Genomic DNA, 7,500 nt, shown 5'->3' with positions numbered 1-7,500 from the left:
GGTTAGAACTAGGGCGGTATCTGATCGCCTTCGAACCTCTAACTTTCGTTCTTGATTAATGAAAACATACTTGGCAAATGCTTTCGCTTCTGTTCGTCTTGCGACGATCCAAGAATTTCACCTCTAACGTCGCAATACGAATGCCCCCGCCTGTCCCTATTAATCATTACCTCGGGTTCCGAAAACCAACAAAATAGAACCGAGGTCCTATTCCATTATTCCATGCACACAGTATTCAGGCGGGCTTGCCTGCTTTAAGCACTCTAATTTGTTCAAAGTAAACGTGCCGGCCCACCGAGACACTCAATAAAGAGCACCCTGGTAGGATTTCAACGGGGTCCGCCTCGGGACGCACGAGCACGCACGGGGCGGTCGCACGCCTTCGGCTCGCCCCACCGGCAGGACGTCCCACGATACATGCCAGTTAAACACCGACGGGCGGTGAACCAACAGCGTGGGACACAAATCCAACTACGAGCTTTTTAACCGCAACAACTTTAATATACGCTATTGGAGCTGGAATTACCGCGGCTGCTGGCACCAGACTTGCCCTCCAATAGATACTCGTTAAAGGATTTAAAGTGTACTCATTCCGATTACGGGGCCTCGGATGAGTCCCGTATCGTTATTTTTCGTCACTACCTCCCCGTGCCGGGAGTGGGTAATTTGCGCGCCTGCTGCCTTCCTTGGATGTGGTAGCCGTTTCTCAGGCTCCCTCTCCGGAATCGAACCCTGATTCCCCGTTACCCGTTACAACCATGGTAGGCGCAGAACCTACCATCGACAGTTGATAAGGCAGACATTTGAAAGATGCGTCGCCGGTACGAGGACCGTGCGATCAGCCCAAAGTTATTCAGAGTCACCAAGGCAAACGGACCGGACGAGCCGACCGATTGGTTTTGATCTAATAAAAGCGTCCCTTCCATCTCTGGTCGGGACTCTGTTTGCATGTATTAGCTCTAGAATTACCACAGTTATCCAAGTAACGTGGGTACGATCTAAGGAACCATAACTGATTTAATGAGCCATTCGCGGTTTCACCTTAATGCGGCTTGTACTGAGACATGCATGGCTTAATCTTTGAGACAAGCATATGACTACTGGCAGGATCAACCAGGGAGCTGCGTCAACTAGAGCTGAGCAGCCGGCCGCCCGGGAGTGTGTCCCGGGGGCCCGCGCGAACACGCAAGCGTCCGCTCAATCATTCTGCAAACAGGAGGAGGCTGAGCTCCCCTGCACAATACACCTCGAAACCCTCTCAGGTCCCGGCGGCGCGCAGCGCCGTCCCAAGTACTTGGTCGGGTTCGAGAGAGGCGCAATCGCCCGGAGTTAGGCGAGTAGACGCTTTCGGTGCGACCACCCGTGCTCCCAACTGAGCTTGCCGCTGCCGACAGAGGCCCGGGAGCGTGCTGTCGTGGCATTGCCGGCGGGAGAAAACACGCGCCACCTACGGTGACCGGCAGCTCCAACGCCAGCGCCACAGAAGGACAAAAGCCCCACTTGGGTGCCGAAGCGAACTCTCCCAGCACAGCGCACGCGCCAACACATCCGCACAGCTGCGATACAAACCACCAGCGAGAACCGCTGGGGCGACCGAGCAGCAGACGGCGTCGCGGCGCCGAGCGCCGGGCGGCAGCGCATCCTCAACGCACACAGTCCTCAATCGGACCAGCACACTGAAGATGTCCACCGCGCTTCGCACCGGGCCCGCGAGGACCTACTTTGGCCGCACGGCGCCGCGCGCAGGGTGCGCCGGCGCGCAGCTGCGACGCCTGCCGCGTCCGTCGGCCGGCGCGCCTGCCACTGGCCGCCCCCACCAGCCGGCTGTAGCGCGTGCGCCCACGCACCGCGCGGCCAGCACGCCGGGAGGCGCCCCCTCACCGGCCGGGGACGGTCCCACCCAGCCACCGCCGCGTATCGCTTCACACCCAGATGCCGTTCAGTTTCGTCGGCATGGTGGGTATCGCTGGAACAACCGGTTAGTACCTCAACCTATCGTCGCCATCACCGATTCACCCCTAGCGAGAACAACCGCACCACAACAGGTTACCATTTGTTCATTTGCGTAACTTCACCAGAAAACGCAGGCGTCCATCGCCATTTGCAACTTCCACGATTATTGCATGCCTGTGTCAGGTGTCACGCCACACTACGTCTGCCCACATACACGCAACAAAATGTGCACGCCTAGACAATACGTGGAAGGTGGCCCCCGTACGTATGCGATGTCCATTGCTCGAACGACTGTCAACCGGCCTCTGTAGCATGTCGCAGATATGGAACGCGGTGCACCATGCCATCACGGTGTGTGAGGAGAGACGACTAGGTCCGAATACATCAACAGACAGCTCATGCTGATCGCCATCCACGGCGTCCGTTCCTCCCACACGTCTCTATGGCGTACCACACTGCAATCCAGCTCTCATAGGGAGACGACACGTAGCTGCGTGCACAATATTTGCACTGTATGGTCCGCCGTTTTTGGGCGCAGTCGTTGTACGGTCACACATGTGCCACGATGTATCATTCAGTACATAAGGACGAATGTGCAGTACAGATTGTGGTTTACGCGTACGACATTAGCGGACAGTTGACACAGGCCGCACCACAACGTAGCCTGAGTACGTCGCATGCGGAGGGCATTGAACATGCAAAGTTCTCACCAACCAGCTTGCGAAGGCAGGGGGCAAGGTGGGGACGTGGGGAGGGGCGGCATGTACGTCCTGCTGCCATCCACATTACAGTGTACAGCAGGAGCATGTGGAAAGTGAGCAAGACTTGCAAGGTGTTTAACATGAAGCGATACACAGGGGAGCGGGGAGTGCGAGTAGCGAACTATATTGCGAGGGTTGCGGGTGGGCAACACTACACTAATTGAACGAGTCGTATAACAATTACAGAGCAGGTTTAGGCGACAACGTGGGTTACGTTAGGCGACAACGTGGGTTACGTTAGGCGACAACGTGGGTTAGGTTAAGGCACGACGTGGGTTAGGTTAAGGCACGACATGGGTTAGGTTAAGGCACGACATGGGTTAGGTTAAGGCACGACATGGGTTAGGTTAAGGCACAACATGGGTTAGGTTAAGGCACAACATGGGTTAGGTTAAGGCACAACATGGGTTAGGTTAAGGCACAACATGGGTTAGGTTAAGGCACAACATGGGTTAGGTTAAGGCACAACATGGGTTAGGTTAAGGCACAACATGGGTTAGGTTAAGGCACAACATGGGTTAGGTTAAGGCACAACATGGGTTAGGTTAAGGCACAACATGGGTTAGGTTAAGGCACAACATGGGTTAGGTTAAGGCACAACATGGGTTAGGTTAAGGCACAACATGGGTTAGGTTAAGGCACAACATGGGTTAGGTTAAGGCACAACATGGGTTAGGTTAAGGCACAACATGGGTTAGGTTAAGGCACAACATGGGTTAGGTTAAGGCACAACATGGGTTAGGTTAAGGCACAACATGGGTTAGGTTAAGGCACAACATGGGTTAGGTTAAGGCACAACATGGGTTAGGTTAAGGCACAACATGGGTTAGGTTAAGGCACAACATGGGTTAGGTTAAGGCACAACATGGGTTAGGTTAAGGCACAACATGGGTTAGGTTAAGGCACAACATGGGTTAGGTTAAGGCACAACATGGGTTAGGTTAAGGCACAACATGGGTTAGGTTAAGGCACAACATGGGTTAGGTTAAGGCACAACATGGGTTAGGTTAAGGCACAACATGGGTTAGGTTAAGGCACGACATGGGTTAGGTTAAGGCACAACATGGGTTAGGTTAAGGCACAACATGGGTTAGGTTAAGGCACAACATGGGTTAGGTTAAGGCACAACATGGGTTAGGTTAAGGCACAACATGGGTTAGGTTAAGGCACAACATGGGTTAGGTTAAGGCACAACATGGGTTAGGTTAAGGCACAACATGGGTTAGGTTAAGGCACAACATGGGTTAGGTTAAGGCACAAATGGGTTAGGTTAAGGCACAACATGGGTTAGGTTAAGGCACAACATGGGTTAGGTTAAGGCACAACATGGGTTAGGTTAAGGCACAACATGGGTTAGGTTAAGGCACAACATGGGTTAGGTTAAGGCACAACATAGGTTAGGTTAAGGCACAACATAGGTTAGGTTAAGGCACAACATAGGTTAGGTTAAGGCACAACATAGGTTAGGTTAAGGCACAACATAGGTTAGGTTAAGGCACAACATGGGTTAGGTTAAGGCACAACATGGGTTAGGTTAAGGCACAACATGGGTTAGGTTAACCCTGCTGTTCTGTTCACTTTTACTTGACATATATACTGTTCGGGTCAATATGACCCGACATATCAAAATGCTTTAGAAACATAAATTTTGGTACAGTTTTAGCTATCGACATTGTTGTTCTATTCCAGTACCTTGTTAGTAATAATAATAATAATAATAATAATAATAATAATGGTAATAATAATAATAATAACAATGCATACAACTTTATTGAGGGATATTTTTCATTTAAATATGCACATAAATTTGAAACAACAGACAGTTTCCATTACAGGCATTCAACTTAGAAAGCACTACAGTTTTTCCATACTTCTATTCTTATTGTTGACAGTTTAGACGTAAGTATTGACATTTTCTAACAACAGACAGTTGTCATTACAGATATTCATCTTAGAGCACACTACAGTACAGAACACACTACAGTTTTTTTATTACATTCCAACATAGAAAGCACTACAACTTTAGAATCCTCTCTTCTTACTGATTGTAGTTTAGGCACAAGTATTCACATAAATTTGAAACAACAGAATTTTCAATACAATCATCTTATAAAATACTACAGTTCTTTTCTTACTGCTTGCACTGTGGACACAAGTAGGTTACATGTTTCTTGCAAATATGTTTACTACATTTTCCACACACCATGTTTGTTTTATTGTCATTACTTGATGGACAGAACTTACAGCGTGCACGTTTTGTAGATTTTCTTGTTGTTACCGATTCTGACACACCACCCACATCATTCGGGTTTTGGATGCTTGTGACCATTCTCAAAGAATCTTCTGTTCTTGGGAAATGCGTTCTTGATGCAATATGTTCTTTTATCAGTGACTTTCCAAGTTCCTCCAAGAATATTCTCCTTCTAGTCAATTTGCTTGCATTCCAATTAGGGTCAACCGAAATCCACAAAACGTATGCATTATAAGCAGAAACATCAAGAATATTGTAGAAAACTATCATTGGCCACCTATTACTTTTTCGTTTGCATGTATATGTACCTAATAACTGATCAAGCGTGTCTACAGCACCTTTGGTTGAATTATAGTCCAAAATCATTTTTGGCTTCTTATCAGCCCTGTCACTGATTTCCGCATCATGGTGGAGAGTGCTCATAAGTACAACATTCTTGTGTCTCTTAGGAATATAATTAACCACAGTAGTGTCATTTGTGAAGTAAAATGAAGAGCTGTGTACCTCCTTGTTGGTCATTTTGTGTGGAAGCTCCGGCTTATTTTTCCGTATAGTTCCCAACATAGTCAATTTCCTTTTCAGAAGCAGCTGCCCCAAATTGTACGACGTAAAAAAGTTGTCACACGTGATATTCTGACCACGTAACTCAGAAGTGAGATCAGATACCACCCTCATTCCCTGATTTCTTTCTGGTGCCGCTCCACTCACCTTTCCTGTATAAATTTGGGCTTTCAGTACGTATGAAGTTTTGCTGTCACACATGGTCCATATTTTGATCCCATATTTTGCCGGTTTACTTGGGATATACTGCTTGAATGGACAGCGACCTCTAAATGCTACTAACTGCTCGTCAACAGTAACATTTTCTCCTGGATTATACAGTTTAGGAAGGACCTCTACCCACTTCTCCCAAATACTACGAATTGCGGCAAGTTTGTCAGTACGTCGTCTTTCCTCTCTAGTAGATTTCTTGTCAAATCGCAGGACACGTGATATCTTACAGAATGTTTCATGAGACATGGTTGCTCGAAATATGTTTCGCCCAGTATCTTTATCCCACAAACGTTTTGTAGACTCCCCATGAGATCGATATACACCCGCTAGGAGTAAGAGTCCTAAGTATGCATGGAAAACAGAACCATCAATATCTGTCCACTGTTCACCATAAACTCGCTGCCCTTCAATATTTGTCATCTCTATTATTTCATTTTGAAGCGCTGTGTGAAATACTGCTTCAAATGAACATTTTACATCAGATATTCTGCTGACTGCATACCTGGTAACTCCTGGGGTACTCTTGATGATGTTCGAAGCTGGTAGGCGACCATGTTGTGCTGGTGGATGCAACTGCCATTCTATATTCCCATTTTTAGAAAGAAAAGTCTCTACACTATTTTGTATGGGCTGTGGACTGTCGTAACTGTCATCGGAACACTCGCTTTCAGATGCATTGCTGATGTGATCTTCAAACTCAGAAAGTGATCCTTCATCTGGTGAGGCATTTACTATTTCTTCCAACTCACGATCATTCAATGGTCTCATCGCCATGGTGTCACAAGTCAAACTGGGCAGAAACAAAGCATTCCAATTATTGAGAACTGCCAATTATTATTTCCTGGGGAAAGCAACAAACAAGCCCATTGTTGTGAACGCATGGAGCTTTAGGTGATTGTTGAGAGTAAGTTGGAATGATGCAGTCACTATTCCCACACAACACAACAAAAATAATTTTCGCCATTTCCAGATTTTAGAAATAAATACGAGTTACACTAAACATATTTGTGTCGGGTCATTATGACCCGAACATTACATATGCAACTATTACAGTTGAAGCCCAAACTTCTTAAACTTTTTTAAAACCTTTTAAAACACATGCTGCTCATCCATTTTCAGACAAAGTCACAAAGTTTCATAAATATATATTGGTATTTACATAATGTAAAATAACGTTCATATTCGTTTCGGGTCATATAGACCCGAACAGAACAGCAGGGTTAAGGCACAACATGGGTTAGGTTAAGGCACAACATGGGTTAGGTTAAGGCACAACATGGGTTAGGTTAAGGCACAACATGGGTTAGGTTAAGGCACAACATGGGTTAGGTTAAGGCACAACATGGGTTAGGTTAAGGCACAACATGGGTTAGGTTAAGGCACAACATGGGTTAGGTTAAGGCACAACATGGGTTAGGTTAAGGCACAACATGGGTTAGGTTAAGGCACAACATGGGTTAGGTTAAGGCACAACATGGGTTAGGTTAAGGCACAACATGGGTTAGGTTAAGGCACAACATGGGTTAGGTTAAGGCACAACATAGGTTAGGTTAAGGCACAACATAGGTTAGGTTAAGGCACAACATAGGTTAGGTTAAGGCACAACATAGGTTAGGTTAAGGCACAACATAGGTTAGGTTAAGGCACAACATAGGTTAGGTTAAGGCACAACATAGGTTAGGTTAAGGCACAACATAGGTTAGGTTAAGGCACAACATAGGTTAGGTTAAGGCACAACATAGGTTAGGTTAAGGTACAACA

At 46.8% G+C, this 7,500-nt stretch overlaps 1 non-coding gene across 1 annotated transcript in view; it reads right to left on the bottom strand.

Annotated features, from left to right (window-relative positions):
* Positions 1–1,120, bottom strand: part of LOC124773508 — a 1,909-nt gene extending 789 nt beyond the window's left edge. Inside the window, exon 1 of the ribosomal RNA XR_007014752.1 lies at positions 1–1,120. This exon is cut by the window's left edge and continues 789 nt beyond it. This is a non-coding gene — a ribosomal RNA (small subunit ribosomal RNA).
* Between the last annotated feature and the right edge of the window lie 6,380 nt (positions 1,121–7,500).

The sequence above is a fragment of the Schistocerca piceifrons genome, unplaced genomic scaffold (assembly GCF_021461385.2).
Source record: "Schistocerca piceifrons isolate TAMUIC-IGC-003096 unplaced genomic scaffold, iqSchPice1.1 HiC_scaffold_954, whole genome shotgun sequence".
Taxonomy (NCBI): Eukaryota; Metazoa; Arthropoda; class Insecta; order Orthoptera; family Acrididae; genus Schistocerca; species Schistocerca piceifrons.
This window is presented reverse-complemented; position numbering and strand designations above follow the sequence as displayed.